Source organism: Kogia breviceps, chromosome 20, assembly GCF_026419965.1.
Source record: "Kogia breviceps isolate mKogBre1 chromosome 20, mKogBre1 haplotype 1, whole genome shotgun sequence".
NCBI lineage: Eukaryota > Metazoa > Chordata > Mammalia > Artiodactyla > Physeteridae > Kogia > Kogia breviceps.
This window is the reverse complement of record NC_081329.1, coordinates 9,506,240-9,524,926: the sequence shown is the minus strand read 5'-3', so window position 1 is coordinate 9,524,926 and position 18,687 is coordinate 9,506,240. Positions and strand designations below refer to the sequence as shown.

Genomic DNA, 18,687 nt, shown 5'->3' with positions numbered 1-18,687 from the left:
TATAACTGAAGCCAGCCAGCGAGGGACCTGGGGCCAACCCCGGCCGTGCCGGGAGCCAGAGACAGTCCTCCGCCGGGTCCCTCCTTCCCTGTGACACGGGCTGCTGCAGGGCCCCCTGGGATGACCTGCTCCAAGTCCTGCAGCACCTGCTGAGTGGTACGCATTCAGTAGGCACTGAGTGCGGAGATGACAGCATCTGTCACAGCAGTGGCAGTGCAAGAAGTGTCTCCGGAGAACACTCAGCAGGCGAGGAGCAGTAGTCACCACCTCTGCGCGTGGTCACCTCGCTAGGGGAGGGGCAGGTGGCCGTGTCCCCAGGCCGGCCGCCCCAGTCACCGGCATCCTTGCCCGCGGAGCAGAACGGGAGGCCTCTGTGCACGTGTGTCTGCAGGATCCGGGCTTCCCCAGCCCGCAGCTGCAGCTCCGTCCACACACAACCGCAAGGCCCACCCTCCTGCAGCCCACCACCCTCCCCGCTCAGCTTCCCCCAGGCCCGGCCCAGCAGGGTCACAGAGCTGCGCGGCCTGGGGTTCATTCCAGGTGTCCACCTCCTGCATCACCCGGCTGCTTTCTGTCAGACTGGGGAGGTTGCTCAGGAAGTTAAGATCTGCCCCATGACCCCGAAATCCTGCTTCTGGGTATTTATGGGTAGGTCACAAAAAAACAAGACCTCAGAGGTAAAGGTTTCACCATGTGCACACGCTACTGGGTACACAAGTGTTTACTGTGCACCCAGGAGTAGTCTGCACGTGTGTGGATACAGGCTGGGGTTTCGGGAGGACGGGGCAGGAGCGGGGACCCACCACGGTCAGAGACAGATCAAGTCGGCTCTGTAAGAGGAGGGCGTCCGGAGGGTCTCGGAGATCAGAGCCCAGGCAGTGGGGAGCGGGATCTGAGCCTCGGCACCGAACATCCAGATCTCCTCACCTTCAAGTCCACCTCTCCCGCTGCCTCGAGGGCCCCGTCTGCACCCCGTTTAAGGCCTCTTCGCGCTGGCGCCAGGGGTCCGGCCAGGCCTTTCTCAGCAGCCACCCTCCCCCTGAACCTGACCGTTTCCCCTTCTGCTTTATGAAGGTCACCCCACAAACGCAGCGACAGCTCCCAACACTGAGAGGTACTGAGAGGTACTGAGAGGTCCTGAGAGGTCCCGGGAGTTCCCTCTTCACGGGACACGCGGCAAGGATCTCCCATACACGCGGCCCCCCGCGCCCTCATCGACAGGCCTGGCTCCCTCACCACCTCCCGCCACCCCGTCCCCACCCCACGGGCACAGATACCGGACCCTGACGGCGTTCACTTGCTCGCTCGCTCGCTCCCCCTTCACAGGACTCCTCCTGGGGGTCCTGGACACGACCCCGTCTTGATCCTTCCGTCTTCCTGCTGCTTTCCGCCGTCTCCCAGCCTGTCCTTCATCGTGCCCTCCACGGGCGCCCCCCGGCCGTTTTCAGCCACATCTGCTCCCCACAGGCTCCCAGGTTTTACCTTCGCCCCAGATGCACAGCCAGCTTCCCTCGAACATCTTGTCCAGCGTGTCAGGCAGGCGTCGGGCTCCACTTCACCCCAAACTGGCTTTGATTTTCTCCTCAACAGCCTATCTTCCTTCAGCTTCATCTTTACTGCCTGTTTACGTCACAACTCCTGGTATATCGTCCTCGATTCCGCCATTTGATTCCTGAACACACACTCCGTCAGCAGGTCCCGCTGGCTCTGCCTGCAGGATGTACCCAGAAGGCACACTGTCACCTCCACCCACGTCTCCCCAGCTTCCTGGCCTCCGCCGTTTTCCTGTTGCTCGCTACAGCCTAGTCCACGTCCACGCGGCAGAGCAACACTGCTGCTCGAGTGGGCACACAGCCGCCCTCGGCTGAAAGTCCCCCAGCAGCCCTGCTCTCAGGGTCGGAGCTGCAGACCTCACATGCCGGCCAGGCTGCCGACGCAGTTCCCCGGGGGTGGCCTGGGGCCCCAGAGACCACAGCTGGGTTCCCATCAGCGCCAGGGCATTATTCCCTCCACACTCACGTTCCCCCAGTTACGGGCCCAGGGGTTCCAGGCACTGATACTGTTATGACTAACAAATGCAGAAACAGGTGTTAACACTTCTCGCTTCTGTCAGTCGAAGATAAGATGACAAAAATGTATAATTTACTCTTCTCAGTGGAGGGTTGTTTTTGGAAAGCAGTTCTCATAAAACAGGAAATGTTTTACGTTGGTTTGTAATGGGCTTACTATACTTTACTGATTACTATAAATGAAAACTGAGACAACTATCGATACAGCCCACCAAATCCCAGCTCCACACTCTCCTCTGTAAAGTCAGGAGTACTGCAGTCCTGAGACCAAACACATGAGGACACTGCCTGACAGGACACACGGCAGACACCCCTCTATCCTTAGGTCCCGTCACTGTCCCACCCAACACCTGTCAAGATGGCAGAAGATCCAGGCGAGAGGGATTCATTCCTGCCCTGGCATTGTACATAGAGGACAAGTCGGACTCACCTCCCACTGCGGAGGTGACAGCCAGGAGCAGGGTGGTGCCGCCAACGGGAAGTCAGGGGAGACAGCAGGGGTGGAGGTGTCTGTCTGAGCTGCTCTAACAGGACCGGACTGGGGGCTTAAACACGAGTCGAGTCCTCACAGCCTAGAGACTGGACATCCAGAATCAAGGTGAGGGCAGATTCAATGTCTGGTGAGGCTTCTTCCTGGTTCACAGACAGCGTCTTCTCCCTGTGTCTTCACATGGGGGAAGGGCACTAATCCCATTCACAGGGGCTCCACCCTCATGACATCATCACCTCCCAAAGGCCAACACCATCACGTCAGGCATTAAGATTCGACAGGAGTTTGGGGGACACACATTCAGATCACAGCACTAAACCTACATACAGGATTCATGCTGAGGGCAGACCAGAGAGTGAGACCTCATTTGAGGGGGAAAGGGGGATGAGGAATCCAGTCAGATGTTGATGGTGGTCAGAAGTTGAGCCTGGGGAGCTCTGGCTAAACTGACACAAGAATCTTGCTAAAATGAGCAAAGAAAATCCAGACGCTGAAGCCTGAAGGGTCAGGGCCTAGTTGGGAACTGCTCAGAGGAGCCCAACCAGTTTGGTCTGGGAGAGACTGTGACCCTTCTCTGCTCGAGACCACTTGTCACTTCTGTCACACTGGTCCAGGCTGCCCCTTCTACAGGGTGCAGGGGGGCACACCATTCCTGGAGCCCCAGTCCTGTTCCCAGAGCTCCACAGGCTCCCCCGGGGCGTGTGACAGGCAGACTCAGATGTGAACCCGAGATCTCTCCATCACCGCAAACTGATCACAAGAACACGAATCACATGACTTGGTGGGTGTCCTGGTGCATATAAAGCTTGCTTACACTGTTTCAGTCTGTTACGTATACAGACTTACATCTCAACAGCCTATACACCTTAACACCTCATCGCTAAAAAACATTAACACCTGAGTTTTAGCACCTGAGTTTTCCAAGTCAGAATCAGTAAAGTCACTATCACACATCAAATGATGAAAGTGTGAAACACTCTAAGAATAACTAAAACATGACAAGGTGAGTAAATGAAGTTGGAGAATAGGCACCAGATTTGCTCAATGCAGGATTACCACAGACCTTGGATCTGTAAGGAACGCAGCATCTGCAAAGCACAGAGCAGTGGTCGCCGCAGCCCGTGCAGAACAACAGAAACATGAGCAGCAGCTACCCGGGAGAAACATGTTAACTGACCCAGTGCCAGGCAAGTCACCCAGGGTCCCACTCAAGGAGCACCGACCCTCAGTGCAGGACGAGGAGGGGGTGTCACATGCAGGAAGCACAGCTGCCCACTGCCCTCTCCTCAGCCCTGCAAAAGACAGCATTTCCCACAATGGTCAGGTGACTCAGCCCTTGTCCTTCACGTTCAGAGCCTGCCATCTCTTGGAAAAGCATTACTGACCCTGGGTTTGCCTCATACCTGGTTCCTCAGGGCTCCATCCTGCAGGTCGGCCCCTTGGGTGGATCAAGAGGAGCTGCACAGGCCAGGCCCAGGCCAGACCCAGGCCAGCCCTCCAGACCCCTGAGCCACCTTCCTCCCCTGCTGCCCCAGGTAATTCCAGAGAACTCGGTGCTCTGACGGCATGCGGTCCACTTCTCACTTTTTTTTTTCCTTTTTTCTTTTTTGTGGTACGCGGGCGTCTCACCGCTGTGGCCTCTCCCGTTGCGGAGCACAGGCTCCGGACGCGCAGGCTCAGCGGCCACGGCTCACGGGCCCAGCCGCTCCGCGGCACGTGGGATCCCCCCGGGCCGGGGCACGAACCCGCGTCCCCCGCATCGGCAGGCGGACTCTCAACCACTGCGCCACCAGGGAAGCCCCCACTTCTCACTTTTAAAGGTGAACAGTTTCCCCCGACGGAGGTTCTGCTGGGGTGAAACCCCCTTTTCCAGCTCTGGCCCGGTGGTCACGCAACAACGCCCCAGGATCAGCCAGGACGTGACAACATGGTTCCCTGCATAGAGTCTGAGTGTCTTACCCCGATCCACCCCGGAGGGGATCCTGCCTGTCGCATCTTCATTTTGAACTGGCGGCACAGGTGACCTATGTCTTGTGAAATGACCCCACTTCCTCATAGCTCAGAAGACGCTGAAATACATAAACCTGTGGTTTCTATTACATTACATTTAAAACTGTACAATCGGAGACTTACTTTGCTGGTGGTGCAGTGGTTAAGAATCCACCTGGCGGTGCAGGGAACACGGGCTCGAGACCTGATCCGGGAAGATCCCACATGCTGCAGAGCGGCTAAGCCCGTGCGCCACAACTGCTGAGCCTGCACTCTGGAGCCTGTGAGCCACCACCACTGAACCTGCGTGCCACAACTACTGAAGCCAGCACACCTAGAGCCCGTGCTCCGCAATGAGAAGCCACTGCAGTGAGAGCCCGTGCACCACAAAGAAGAGTAAACCCCACTCGCCACAACCAGAGAAAGCCCGTGCACAGCAACGAAGACCCAACGTGGCCAAAAATTAATTAATTTAACAAAACCTGTACAACCAGGAAAAGGAAATCCCGTGTCACAGCTGCTGACGAAATCCACAAACATCGTCTTACGGTGTTGAAGCCCCAGGCTGAGAACCGCACGCCTTCCGCTGCACCAAGGGCACACCCGCTCAGCCCGCAGCACAGGACGGCATGTGGGGACACAGCATGGCATCCCGGGCCTGGATCTCAGCTGCGACGAGTGGCCTTGCGGCCATGGGCAGCTGGCCCTCCCTCCGGCTTGTTCCTCCATCTGTGAGCTGAGCCTGGTCCTCACAGCCCCAGAGTTTCAGGCTCCACAACCTCACCCTCGGCTCACCCGAGAACCACCGGGTAGGAGTATCCGTGCTGCCAGGGACAGACAGACAGACAGACAGGACCCACTCTGTATCGAGGGTGAGGGGCTGGGGACGGGTAGAAGCCTCAGGTCCCCAAGCGGGCTGAGCACAGATGAGGTTCCCTCAGCAGGTGACCTCTGTCCCCCGCGACGGCCTCCCTCCAGCCCACAGCTCTGCCTGCGGTGCGTCAGCCTCCCTCCCCCAAACCCCACCCCACCACCCCCACCCCTGCCCTCCAGCTTCATCTGCCATGAAGGGTTAGTCGTTAGGAGAGCCATTTACTGGTCCTCTCCGCCCACCAAAAGCTAGATGTTTACCTCGGGAAGTCACCTCCTCGCTCCGGGTCAGGCTCGCCTCCCTGGGAGCCGAGGTGCTGGACCGGTCCACGGGACCAGCTGGTGTCCGTCCTGGCGGCGGGGGGGGGGGGGGCGGCGGTCACACCCACCGGATCCGGTGCCCTGGGCTCCTCCAGCCTTCGTCCTCCACTCAGGAAGTGCTCTAGCCAGGAGAGAAGGGAGGACCGTGGGCCTGGGCAGAAGGAGTTGCCTCCAAGTTCTGAGAAGTAAAAAACTGAAAGACTGGCTATTTCTGGTAACGAGTTACTTGTGTCTCCAGACCAACTGGGAAGGCCCGGCGTCTGAGGGTGCTAAGCCCAGCTGGACCAGGTTTCCCATCAGGGGCTTTCTGGAGAGGGTACATTCAAGCACCCTCCTAGGTGACACGTCACAAGTGAATTACTGTCCGTTACTCGACCAGGTTCGTTATGCCTGGTGCAGAGCCAGCCAAGACGCTGAGCTGCCGAGGTCTGCAGCAAAAAGTGCTTAACTGCAAGGCAGCCAAGCAAGGAGGCTGGAGAACAGGTCTCACATCTGCCTCCCAGAAGGCAAGGGGCTAGGGTACTAATGGGACAGCAAATAGGGCTGCCACGATTGGAAAAAGGCGTGTACTCGTCCTTCTGCGCAGGCGTAACTAGGCCCCAGGCCTCTGCACGTTCACAAGGTCTCCAGTGCAGGCGCAGGCCCAGCTGAAGGGTCGGCGGTCCTACCCCATCTCAACTGGCTCGGCCCTAACTCGACACAGCTGACTCCAAGTTCCTGGAGAACTCCGACAAACACGTACTGATGAGGCCGCCTGGAGGACACAAAAGTCTTCACAACCTTCATTAGGAATGGCAGGTGGAGTGCGCTTAACCCACGGGTTCCAGGGTCAGCACCCCCAATCTTCTCATGTTCCTCAACCTCAAGGGAGAGCGGGGAGGATGGCTCTGGCTGCTCCCTGCTGATAAGGGGCACAGATCCAACAAGGGCTTAAGAAGTCAAATGGTCAAGCACTCATTTGAGTGTATTTTCTTGCTTCTGGTTTGACATTAACACTGATCCCAATAAACAAATACCACCCAGGAAGCAGCTGTCAAGGCAGCCACAGGACCAAGACTGGTAACTGAAACTGCAAACTACATACCCCTCAGGGGCACAGAGAAGGCCGGCCACGGTTGACATTTAGGATTTCTAGGGATCCGGGGAAAGACAAGGACCAGGTGATCAGCCTGAGAGGTTACCAGCGCGACCAAAGTAGAAGTCCTTCCAAGCCTGGGAAGTTAGAAACAAAGGAGTAACAAGAGAACAACAGATCTTTCTTATAACGAGTTATTTAAGTTGCCTTCTGAAGCGCCTGATGTGACCAAAGCCACCACTGCAGCAAACCCGCTCACCTTGATTTCTTTCTCGCAGCTTCTGAAAAGCACCTGAAGACCTGTCGGGGTTCACCTGCCCCTGGAAGAAGTCAGTGTCGGGGGCTGGAACCAGGCAAGGTTTGGACGAGCTCGGTCGCGGTTTTCCTTCTGCAGCGTGGTTTCCGTTTCCCATCGCATCTCTCATAAGGTCCCGTCCAGAAGGAATGAAGCCGATCTCCTATATGTTTAACCTTCAAGGTTTCAGCCTAGGCTCTCTGTGTAACTGCCTTTAAAAGCTTCATTAACAGAGTTTTGCTGCGAGTCCAAACTCGGGGGTCCAGGTGTAGCAGCACCCAGTCGCTCCCGGGAATCCCCCAGTGTCACCTGGTGGCAACTCCAGTCCTGCCTAGAGCTTGCCTCCCGGCAGGGAGCAGCTCTCTGTCCTTGAGTTCAAAACCCCGGAACATTTAACAGAGAGCTGAGAATCTACCTCTTTCTTGGGCACCTTACACAGCCTCTTTCAGCCAAGAAGTTGGAAGTCACACCCATACCTTGGTCTCAGGAGTCCTCTGTCTCACTGGTAAGCAGGGCGTTGTCCACATCCTGGAGCAGGGCTCCCCTGTTTAGTTCAAGGTCCCTCAGGTCTCGCCAGGATTTCCCCAAGTATTGTGAGAATCTTTCACTCCCTGAGGAAGCACTGTCCAGCAGCACTGGAGTTTACCTCCTTTACCTCGATCTTCCCTTCGAAAGCAAATAACTCTTGGGATTCAAAACTCAAGGGTGGGGCTTCCCTGGTGGCGCAGTGGTTGAGAATCCGCCTGCCGATGCAGGAGACACGGGTTCGTGCCCCGGTCCGGGAAGATCCCACATGCCGCGGAGCAACTAAGCCCGCGAGCCATGGCCGCTGGGCCTGCGTGTCCGGAGCCTGTGCTCCGCAACGGGAGAGGCCACAACAGTGAGAGGCCCGCATACCGCAAAAAAAAAAAAAAAAACTCTTTAAAAAAACTCAAGGGTGTGCAAAAAGGGCCTCCTTCAAGTCCAGGATGGTAACCCAACAAGAGCCTGTGGAGAGGGTCACTAGCAGAGCAGGGTTAGGGGCTAGGGATGAATCCCTACAACTTGTTCATTGCTCTTCAATCACGAACACACATTCACCTGTGGACCACGCAAACGCCAAGAGACCAGCAGCAGCATATTGGGTCATACTGCAGAGAGGCTGTTAGGAGTTCACCCCCACGCTCTGCTTGCTACTTTAACAGATACTGCATTAAGTTTGGAATGGCTGCCCCCCTGCAGAGCCTGACCCGTACGGGAGGGGGGGGCATCTCCGCTCTGCCCAGCTCCCCCATCCCCCAGACTCACCCTCGGTGGTGTCGCTCCCGGGATCACTGCAGGCTGTTTTTTTGTTTGTCTGTTTTGCGGTAACGCGGGCCTCTCACCGTTGTGGCCTCTCCCGTTGCGGAGCACAGGCTCCGGACGCGCAGGCTCAGCGGCCACGGCTCACGGGCCCAGCTGCTCCGCGGCACGTGGGATCCTCCCGGGCAGCGTCCCCCTCATCGGCAGGCGGACTCTCAACCACTGCGCCACCAGGGAAGCCCACAGGCTGTTTTTGAGGTTAGAGTGATAGAGCCTGCAGCGTGTAGGTCTGCTCTGGGGGTGCTTTAATGCCCACTCAGCGTCCAGGTGCAAAGGCAACCCTGGTGTTTAATTTAGTCCATCTCCTCCCAGAAGGGGAGTGAGGCCATCAGGCATGTATGGAAAGCTATCAGTGGTTCTTCCCCAGCCGGAGAAAAGGTTTTCTCAAGGGTTCTCCGCTCACCCCCGTTACTAACAGTCTCAAAGCAAAGTTTAGAAAGCCGAATGTGTAAAACCAAGTTCCCCCCACCTCCTGTGTTGGTAAGCCCCACCCTTGACTTCCCATTGCCACGTCACCCCTATGGAAGCTAATGATGGCCTCGGAGCTATCGTCCTTGATCACTAGCATCATCAGTTACCTGGGGCACCTGAGGTGCCACCTGCTTACCTTCAAGAATCTCAGGATGGGGGACTCTTCCAGCGTCCCTCCTGCCTGCAATATCCACATTTTGGGGGGGGGGTCCCACTATGAGGCTCCTCATTCAAGGGGGGGGGCTTGAGGCCTCCTACCTTTTGCCGAGTCCCTCATGGGGGCCTCCGTTTGGTCCGGCTCTTCCCTGGGTTCAGGCGGCTGCCAGCAGAATAACCTGTTTCATTCTCCTTTGTTCCCTCTTCTCCTGAACCCGGTCCCTGAGATTAAAAATAAAACAATCAAACACAGACAGACATGAACACATGAGACCAGAAACCAGAGCCCCAGCCTCCAACCGCGGTACCTCAGCAGCCGCGACCTTTCCTACTGCCCCCCGAACGCCCGCCAGCCGGGCCTCCACCCACCATCGCGTCAGGACCATCCAACGACCGAGACACAGGTGCGTTTCTTTAACGAGATCACTCACCCAGAAGACGTCTTCCTATCCAAACCCCCAAACCGTTTTTCTGGCACAAAACAAAACAAGCACAGAAGGTCGGGGTGCCTGGTGGGGAACTGGGGGATGGCCCTGGAGCCAACGGACCCGAGGCTCAGGCTCGGCCACCGGCTCCCGGTACCCATGAGGGGCCACGACCCTCGGGCCAAGGTTCCTCTGGACTCCCTCCCGGCCGGCTTCCAAATCTCTTACCAAACCAAGTTCGTTTTGCTCAACGCACAGCACACTGAAGTTTGAAGCAAGGAGAGGTTTACCCACAGCCGAACCAAGAGAAGTTAGGGAGCCTCAAGCTCACCTCAGCTTAAGCCAGGCCTTGCCGCGTCAGGAATAAAGCGGCCGGAAGGGGTGGGGCCTGGGCGGCGTAGGGCACGTGGGAGGCGGGCTTAGGCCAGGTGGCGTGGGGCACGTGGGAGGCGGGCTTAGGCCAGGCGGCGTGGGGCACGTGGGAGGCGGGCCTAGGCCAGGCGGCGTGGGGCACGTGGGGGACGGGCTGAGGCGGAGAGCGGGTGGGGGGGCGGGGGGACGGGGGTGGGGGTGGCGGGGGGACGGGGGTGGGGGTGGCGGGGGGACGGGGGTGGGGTGGCTTGGGCTGAGGCGGGAGTGGGGGAGGGAGGCCGTGGGGCACATGGGGGGCGGGCTGAGGCGGGGGCGGGGTGTGGGGAACGTCGGGGGCGGGGTGCGGCTAGGGGTGCGTGAGGTACGTGGGGGGCGTGGGGTGGGAGGGAGGCCGTGGGGCACGTGGGGGGCGGGCTGAGGCGGGGGCGGGGCGTGGGGTACGTCGGGGGCGGGCTGCGGCTAGGGGTGCGCGTGAGGCACGTGGGGGGCGTGGGGGGCGTAGGGGGCGTGGGGGGCGGGGGCAGTGCAGGGAGGGCGCAGGGAAAGGGATGAGGAGAAGGTGCGTAATGGTCGTTCTGCGCAGGCGTAACTAAGCGCCAGGCCTCCCCAAGGTCACCAGGTCTCCAGTGCTTGGGTAGGCCCAGTTGAGGAGTCAGTGCTCCTATCCAGTCTCAACCGGCTCAGCCTAAGCTCGAGGCAGCTGAGCCTCCAAGCTGCTGGAAAACAGCTCGGGCAAACAGCTTACTGTTTAGGCTCCCTGCCGCTTGGAGGACATGAAGTCTTAAAATGACCTTGATTAGTGAGGGCAGGTGCTATGGATTGACTCATTATCTACGGTTTCAGTTTGAGCCTCAAACGAGGGACGTGGCTGTGATCCTTGACTAATAAAGAGGTTTTAAAATGAGATTGCTCACAGGAATAGAGCCGCCAGGAGACGTTCAATTGCTCACGGTCAGTGTCTGAGGTTGAAACCTGACCCGACTAATAACAGGGTCTGGGTGGGGACACAGCGTGTCTTATGCCCGCTTCCTCCTCCTGAAACCCGGGGCAATGCCTCTGACGAGTGTTTATTGACTTAATATAGGAAAGAAAATATCTCGACTTACTCTCATATTTTAAACTGACAGCCAGCCCTTCCGAGGATCGGAACCTCAGGAAAGAAAGTGGCCTTAAAAATCATACAACCCAAGTTTAAAATGCGTTTTAGAGCATCACATAAGCAAACAACCTGACCTACAGGGGTTCAGAGAAAGAAGAAACCGCTAGGCGGCGGGGGCTACAGCGGAGACAAGTCTTAAGCCTCGAGTTAGATGGGAGCTCTGAGGGCACAGGTGTGGCCTGTATGGACGTGCAGGTTGTTGACTGCACGAGGGACTTGTGGCAGCTGAAATCCAAAAGCTCCACTCACCAAGCCTTGTACTTCCACTTTGTGGACCAGTAGGAGAAGGGCAGTGATGAACCTCATTTAGGGGGCAGGATCTAACAGTGAGCATTTAGGGAGGAGGGCTGGACCACCTTCTTGAACTGGGGCTTCATGGAGGGATAAGGGAACAAACTAGGGGCCAGTTTCAGCAGAGATGAAGTAGGAATCTGCCCTGCTTTCCTGCGGTGCCTGGCAAAACAGAATCCCTCAGCATCAGCTGGGTACAAGTAACAGCAGTACAAGCGATAAATAGTAATACAAGCCATAAATAGTAGTATAAGTAATAAATAGTGATACAAGCAATAGTGATACAAGTAGTAAGTAGTGATACAAGCAATAAATAGTGATACAAGTAATAAATAGTAGTATATGTAATAAATAGTGATACAAGCAATAAATAGTATAATAAATAGTGATACAAGCAATAGTGATGCAAGCAATAAATAGTATAAGTAATAAACAGTGATACAAGTAATAAATAGTGATACAAGCAATAAATAGCAGTACAAGTAATAAATAGTAATACAAGGGATAAGAGCACAGCCACCACCACTCTTTTTCTTCCCCTGTGTCATGGAAGGCTTCATTACATTTACAAGGAAGTTCAGGCTTGACTTATATTGTTTTTCCTATTTTTAAAAAAAGATATATTTGGCATATAGCATTGTATTAGTTTCAGGTGTACAACATAATGATTTGATTTATGTGTATATTGTGAAATAATCATCACAGTAATTCTAGTTAACATCCATCCCCTTACATGGTTGCTAAATGTTTTTCTTGTGATGTTTTAAGATCTACTCTCCTAGAAACTTTCAAATATACAATATTGTTAACTTTAGTCACCATGCTGTACATTACATCCCCGGAACTTATCTTATAACTGGAAGTTGGTAGCTTTTGACCCTCTTCACCCATTTCGCCCATTCCCCACCCTCATCTCTGGCAACTGTCAATACAATCTCTGTACACACATTTATATGTATACATAAATACACACACACACACACACACACACACACACACACACACACTACACCTTCTTCATCCAGTAATATGTTGATGGACACTTGGGTTGTTTCTATATCTTGGCTATTGTAAATAATGCTGTGGTGAACATGGGGGTGCAGATATCTTTTCCAGATAGCAGTTCTGTTTCCTTTGGATAAATACCCAGAAGTGGGATTACTGGACCATATGGTAGTTCTATTTTTAATTTTTTTAGGAATCTCCATACTATTTTCCATAGCGGCTGCACAAATTTACTTTCCCACCAACAGTGCACAAGGGATCCCTTTTCTCCACATCCTCACCAACACTTACTTCTTGTCGTTTTGGTAATAGCCATTCTAACTGGTGTGAGGTGATGTCTCATCGTGGTTTTGATTTGTATTTGCCTGATGATTAGTGATGTTGAGCATCCTTTCATGTGCCTGTTGTCCATTTGTATGTCTTCTTTTGAAAAATGTCTACTCAGGTCTTCTGCCCATTTTTAATTAGATTGTCTGTTTGGTTTTTTTGGCTACTGAGTTGTATGAGTCCTTTATATATATTTTGGGTATTAACCCCTTATCAGAAAAAGAGGCTATCTATTCCCTATTGTATTACTGGGGGGAAGTGGGAGATCATCCATCCCAACTCACAGGGCTGAGAAATTAAACACTTTATCCAGTCATCCAACTAGTTGAAGCACGGCTAAGGTGAAGACATACATCTTTCTATTTTCAGCCAAATGCACATTTTATTACCACAGGGTGTTGCTTCTTATGAGTAATGTTTAACTAGCTTATCATTTTCAATTAAGATTCCCATGTCTGTTTTCAGAAAAGGAAATGCTTAGGAGATTTTAGAAAATGGTATCATTTTCCCCCTCAAATTAGTTTGTTGACTTTTTTCATCTTCGACAACATGGTGGTCTTGTCTAAGTTTCATTTGGGGAGGAAACAGGAAAATAACAATACAGTGAGCATACACTGAGTCATAGCTTTTCCACAAATGCTTTCAAATCTCGGCTGGATCTCACCCAGCAGGGGCCAAGAACCAGAAAGGGTGGGGCTCTTTGTTTTCCAGAATAGCTTCTTTGTTGTCTGCTTGTTAAATAGTTAAGTCAGATTTAAATTTGGGGATAGTTAGGTGAAAATCAAAAAAGGTAAAAAGTGATAAAAGCTAATTAAAATCTCTGATTTGGGATGTAGTAAGAAAACTGAATCTACTGGTACTGAGGGCTTGCCAGCTGAAGGTGGCTTGTGACACAGAACTTATCCTGATCATTAGCTGAAGTTAATATCTGTGACAGTATTGCTCTGATCGTTGCTTTATACCCAGGCAAGCACACAAAACCTAACAAAGCTACAATACCATGCATTTGGGACTATAATATAAAACACAGTGTTTCTATCCACATAAGTAAACCAAAGAGAAAAATAATAGAATTGAACATGAAATTATTTAAATTTTATATCAAATGTTGCTGCCCCCAAAGAAGTTTAATTAGAGAGGAAGGAGAGAGAGCCTTAAGAGTCTGAAAGGAGGCCGCAGGGATGATGAACTCTAACATTCACAGTGTTTCTTTATCACATTAAAACTCACTTCAGGGATTCCCTGGCAGTCCCAGTGGTTAAAACTTTGCCTTCCAATGCAGGGGTACTGGTTCGATCCCTGGTCAGGGAGCTAAGATCCCACATGCCTTGTGGACAAAAAACCAAAACATAAAACAGAAGCAATATTGTAACAAATTCAATAAAGACTTTAAAAATGATCCACATCAAAAAAAACCTTAAAAAGAATAGTCTCTTTAAAAAAAAAAAAAGAAAAAACTTCAAATTCTGCCTCTTCTTGGGCTTCCCTGGTGGCACAGTGGTTGAGAGTCCGCCTGCCGATGCAGGGTACATGGGTTCGAGCCCTGGGCCAGGAAGATCCCACATGCCACGGAGCAACCAAGCCCATGCACCACAACTACTGAGCCTGCGTACTAGAGCCCACGAGCCACAACTACTGAGCTTGCGAGCCACAGCTACTGAGCCTGCGAGCCACAACTACTGAAGCCTGCGCGCCTAGAGCCTGTGCTCCGCAACAAGCAAAGCCGCCACAATGAGAAGCCCGCACACCGCAACAAAGAGTAGCCCCCACTCGCCGCAACTAGAGAAAGCCCGCGCACAGCAACGAAGACCCAACGCAGCCAAAAATAAATAAATAAAATAAATAAATTTATTTAAAAAATAAAAGAACTCCCTTGAGGTACAATTTACATACTATAAAGTCAATGGACCCATTTTAAATATACAGTGAGATGAGTTTAGAAAAACGCATACACCTATGTCACCGGCACCCCAGCCAACATCTCCATTACCCCAAGTGTCCTGGAGGGGCTCCTCCCAAGCCATCCCTCCCTCTTGCCCTAGCCTTCACTGTAGATTATTTTGCCTGTTCCAGAACTTCATGTACATGGGAATAGACAGTCCTAGGTGTCTGACTTCTTTCACTCAGTTAACCTTTGCAGATTTATCAATATTGTTCTTTTTGATTACTGAGTAGCATTCCGTTGTATGGATGTAACAGGATTTGTTTATCTAGTCACCTGTTTATTGATGGGTTGTCTCCATAGGGGCTGTTTTGAATAAAGCTGCCAAGAACACTCCTTGTACAAGCCTTTTTATGTAGTTGGGATAAATACCTAGTGGAATTGCTGGGTCGGGTGGCACTTATACTCTTAATTTATGAGACTGCAGGTGGTGTTCCCAATACAATGTCCTATCTGTGCCCTCATCACCAACATACAAGAGTTCCAGTCGTCCTACAGCCTTGCCGACACCTTGCCGACACTTGGTGTTGTCAGAATTCTCCACTTTATCATTCCAGGGGCTGCCTCATTAGTTAATCTTTCGAATAACTACAAGAATTAAACGGTAGTGTGATCTGCTAACATGGTGTAGTGGGAAAGGCAAAAACCAATGCAGCTGAGCCTTGAACAATGGGGGGCCGGGAGCACTGAGCCATCGAAAACATGGGTACTGCTATCTCTGCCTCAGAAACAAAGGAAATGGTCCATGACTCAGCCAAGGGCAGAAAGCTGAAACAGTCTGGATGGGATCAGGACTCAACCCCTACTTCTTTTGATGCAACATATTGTGATCTCTAATCAAACACAAACTTTCCCCAAACTTAGTCAATTTAAAAATCTGTAAAATGAAAATACAGGTACTACGCTTACTGACAAAAAAAATCGCATATAAGCAGACCCTTGTAGTTCAAACCCGTTCAAGGGTCAGCTGCAATTATACACTCCAAGCTGCCCTTGATCACTGCAGCCTGCAGGTAAGGAGCAAGGCAGAGGCACAAGCCACCTTCCACTTGCTTCTGCATCTGTCTGCTCACCTGAGCTTACACTTCTGGAAAGCAGAGGTCGGGGCTTGATTCTGCTGGGGGTCGGGAGGGAACCATCCTAGGTCTCTGAGATTCGGCGTGACTGCATCCGATCTGCTTTGTGCATCCTCTGGCTGCTGTGCAGAGACTGGCCGTCAGGAGGATGAAACTTAAAAAGGGAAAACAGAGACGCATGACACAGCCCAGCCTCTGATCTTGAAAGCAGACTGTAGGGTGCGAGAGAGTGTAGGCGGAGAAACGGGCAGGTCTGAAAACACCTTAACCAGGAAGGCACCGTGTCAGCTAACGGAGAAGGCAGCTTTGAGCAGCCAGGCCTCGGGGTGCAGAGCTCGGCACAGAGACAGAGCTGCCCGCTCGCTGCCCGGGGGCAGCAGCCGGGGAGCAACCGGGTCCTCAGCCAGATGATTCAGCAGAGTGATGGCAAGAGAAAGAACTTCTTACTCACAACACTTCTGACACCAAGAGTGTGGGTTTTTCCGCACACCAACCAATCCTCCAACACCAGCTGGGTGTGCTACCATCCATACGGAGTTAGCATCACATCCCGCAGTTGAGGGCTTGGTGCCACGATGCCCAGCTCCACACACCAGCCCGGGTCTCTCGCACTTCTGACTTGGGTCCCCACAAGCCCTTTCTTGGGTTCAGTGATTTGCTCACAGAACTCAGGCAAACACTGCTTACGTTTACTGGTTTAGTACCTACTGAAGGATAAGATTAAAGGATACAGACAAACAGCCAGATGATGGGGAACAGAGGGCGAAGTCTGGGAGGGTCCTGGGGGCAGAAGCTTCCGTCCCGGGGAGTTGGGGATGTGTCCATCCACCTGGAAGCTCTCCGAACCCAATAGTTCGTGAATTTGTATGGAGGCTTCATCACGTAGGCACGATCCATCCTTAACTCAATCTCCAGCCCTCTCCCCTCCCCGAGGATGGGGGTGGGGCTGGAAGTTCCAAGCCTCTCATCCTGGCTCAGTATTTCTGAGCCATCCGGGAGCTGCCTCACTAGAACAGACATGCTCCCATCACCCAGGAAGCCCCGGGGGATTGCAGAGCTCTGTGTCGGGACGCATCTGTCCGCTGGGTCACAGCTGTGTCACAACAGCCAGGCGGGAGGGGGGCGCAGCCAGCAGGGGAGCTGGGAATTGAAGCGGTAAGCCCCTCAGGTCGGGTTCTGCAGACACAGACCCTCGTTCAGAGTTCACGTGAAGGGTCCCACAAACAGAGGTGGGGCCCGCCTGCGGGCACCGTGATGAAGGCCTGGAAGTAGGGGCGGGCATCTGTGGGGTGGACGGAAGCAGAGACAGAGCAGACGTCTGCCCCTGGACTGCACAGCAGCCGAGGTGGCCTTGGGCAGTCCCCGAGAAAGGCGTTCCTGTCCTTCTGGTGTGGATGGGGGTGGGCACAGGGGGTCACCCTCTGCCTCAGCAGTTCTAGATACAATGGGGGTCAGCGCCTGCTCAGAGGGAGAAGCGGAGGTCGGAGGGTCAGCCCCGTGGGACGGTCAAGGCTGGATCATCCCTGTGGGGATGGGAACGAACCCCAGCGAAGGAAACATGCCTCGAGGTGAGGTCCGTCCTGGGTGACGCAGCTCCAGAAACAGGGGGCGGAGCTAGAAGCAGGGACTGCGGGTGGGGTCGGTCTGAGCCCCTCTGTGCACTGCAGCCTCCTTCCCCTCCTCCATTGCCTGGACCCCTCGCACCAGAATTCCCAGAGCCCAGGCGCGGTCCTCCCCTCCCCCTCCCCTCCCCCTCCCCCTCCCCCTGCTCTTCCTAGCAGTCCTGGATGATAATAAGGTCAAGGTGGCGGACTGCCCAACCCTGAGGTGTGCTGGCCCCTTACAGGACGGCAGGGGCTGCAGATGCCCTACTTCTCACCAGCGGAGAAGCTCAGGCCCCCAGGTCAGAAAAACTGATGTACCTCCACACAGGAGTGGGGTGCGGGGCGTTCCTCTGGGCTCCTCGAATCATGGCACCTGCTTGACTGCGTGTCTCCTCGGCACCGACGACCCCTGTGCTCACCATGCTGAGAATCAGAGCTTATTCTGGGCAGGACTAGGGCTCTCCGAGCAGGAAAGAAGCTTCTAGAACACCTGTCCTCCTTCTCTGTCCCTTCTTGGACATTCCTTTCCAGCTCCAGCTCCCCAAACTTTGAACCGTCCTGCCAGAGGAGAGGAGGGGAGCGGGGGGGATGGAGGGAGGGAAGAGACACAGCGCTCCAGCCCACACAAGTCCAGGTGTCACCTGCCGGCCTCAGGGGTGCCTGCATGTGAACCTGAAGCCCCGGGATGGAGGCCTTGCACCCAGCTCCCGACCCACGTCTGCGGCTGGTGGGCCATGCCTGCCCTTCTCGGGGCCCTTCGCCTCCCCCGCTGGACGCTGAGCAAAGCGAGAAAACAGCTCGGGCCTCGCGGCAAGGGCTCTGGGAACAGAACAGCCCTGTCTCCCCCTGGAACAATGCTTCCTTCTCGCCCTCCAGATTCCCGTGACGCCAGAAAGCGCAGCCGCGGGACCCGCCTCACAGAACTTGCCGGGCTCCTCCGCCTCGTCGCCGCTTCTCGGCTTTGCTTTCCCTCCCCCGTCCCCGCGTGTCCCTTTGGGCGGCCGGCCCTCGGAGGGGACGCGGGTAGGGGTGGGGCGGAGTGCAGATGCTGCAGGCAGGCCCGGAAGGGCGAGCGAGAGCGAGCGAGGGAGAGACCCGGATCAGAGCACAGGGGCTGGGAGCCCCTCCCACTCGCCAGCCGCCTCCGGCCCAGCCCGCTGGTTTGGGGCTGAGCGAAGGCACCCGCACACCCACCCCGGCGGTCGGTCGTTTCTGTAGAGACGGACACGCAGCTCTGGGCAGAAGGTGTGCTCCAGGTCTGTGCTCTTTGCATGCAACGCAGTGTGTCTGAGGTTCATCTCAGCCACTGAGTGCAGTGTATTCCTTTCTGTTACTGTCCTTTCTGATACTGTTACACGCAGTGCTCTCCTGTGGGACCAGACCACACTTCGTGGCTACAGCCACCCTTT

General features: G+C 54.3%; 2 long non-coding RNA genes across 2 annotated transcripts in view; both read right to left on the bottom strand.

Annotated features, from left to right (window-relative positions):
• The window catches only part of LOC136793334 (uncharacterized), a 30,641-nt gene extending 28,024 nt beyond the window's left edge, over positions 1-2,617 (bottom strand). Inside the window, exons 1-2 of the long non-coding RNA XR_010838520.1 lie at positions 2,500-2,617; positions 1,483-1,711 (exon numbers count right to left, since the gene is read on the bottom strand). This is a non-coding gene — a long non-coding RNA (uncharacterized lncRNA). The remainder of the gene's footprint in view (positions 1-1,482; positions 1,712-2,499) is intronic.
• A 13,740-nt stretch (positions 2,618-16,357) lies between these two features.
• LOC136793294 (uncharacterized) lies at positions 16,358-18,318 on the bottom strand. Its single transcript, XR_010838407.1, has 2 exons — positions 17,597-18,318; positions 16,358-16,956 (listed from the first exon to the last, which is right to left on the bottom strand). It is a non-coding gene; the product is annotated as an uncharacterized lncRNA (long non-coding RNA).
• Positions 18,319-18,687: the final 369 nt, after the last annotated feature.